Raw genomic sequence first — 1412 nt, 5'->3', positions numbered from 1 at the left:
ATGTGCGTCAAAATAATGGGCAAAAATGTTTAGAGCAGTATTATTTGCAATAGTCCCGGATTGTCCATCACTAGTAACAAGATAAATATAGTGTTATATAGTTACACAATGAAGTGATGTTCAGCCATGAGAATGAACAACAACTATAAGCAACAGTAAGGGTGAATCTCATAAATATTATATTGCATGGAAGAAATAAAACGAAAGAGCACATTCTATTTTATAAGTTTAAAACACCCAAACTAATCTAGATGTTTGGATGTGGCTACTTTTGGAGTAGAAGAGAATGAATGGCCCAAAAGGGGCCAGGGGGCGGGTGTCTGGATGCTGATGCTGCTCTACTTTGGGATCTATGAAGGTCACTGTGTAGAAATGTATTCAGTTGTATAGTTATGATTTATGTAGTTTTGGCAAACATTAAATACTTTGAAGACATGTGTTTAAATGCTATGAAGAAGCCCTGGCCAGTGTGGCTCAGTTGGATGAGCATTGTCCTAGGCACCAAAAGGCTGCTGGTTCGATTCTCATCAGGGCACATGCCCAGGTCGCAGGTTCAATCCCCGGTAGGGTGTGTGCATGAGGTAGCCCATCCATGTTTTGCTCTCACATCAGTGCTTCTCTCTCTCTCCCTTCCTCTCTCTCTAAAAATCAATAAAAAATGTAAAGAAAAATAAACAGTGATGAAGTAGAGAACAGGTTGGAGAGGTGCAGGTTGGGGGGGGTGGTAGGTGTCAGGAAAAGACTTTCTGAGGAGGTGATACATGAGGTGAATCCCTAGAGCAGTGGTTCTCAACCTTTCTAATGCCGCGACCCTTTAATACAGTTCCTCACGTTGTGGTGACCCCCAACCATAAAATTATTTTCGTTGCTACTTCATAACTGTAATGTTGCTACTGTTCTGAATCGTAATGTAAATATCTGTGTTTTCTGATGGTTATAGGCTCTACAGCAGCGGTTCTTAATCTGTGGGTCGCAACCCACAGGTTGAGAACCACTAGCAGGGCCGCCTAAGACCATCGGAAAACACAGATATTTACATTACGATTCATAACAGTAGCAATGTATAGATCTATTGATGAGTTCACATGAGCAAATCCACACGAGGGAGCTGAGTGGACAGAACATACATAAGTTGGGGGTTTAGAAAGGAAAGATGGGGAGGAGGGGGCTCCATTAATAAAGATAATATGAAAATTAGATACATAAGTTTGTTTGACATCTTCAGGGAAATAATTAACCATTTTATACGAATCAGAAAGGATATATGCACCCCTATGTTCATAGCAGCACAATTCACCATAGCTAAGATTTGGAAACAGCCTAAATGCCCATCAGCAGATGAGTGGATTAAAAAACTGAGGTATATCTACACAATTGAATACTACGCAGCGGTAAAAAAGAAGGAGCTCCTA

This window comes from Plecotus auritus (assembly GCF_963455305.1).
Source record: "Plecotus auritus genome assembly, chromosome: 7".
Classification (NCBI taxonomy): domain Eukaryota; kingdom Metazoa; phylum Chordata; class Mammalia; order Chiroptera; family Vespertilionidae; genus Plecotus; species Plecotus auritus.
Note: the sequence above shows the minus strand (reverse complement) of the source record.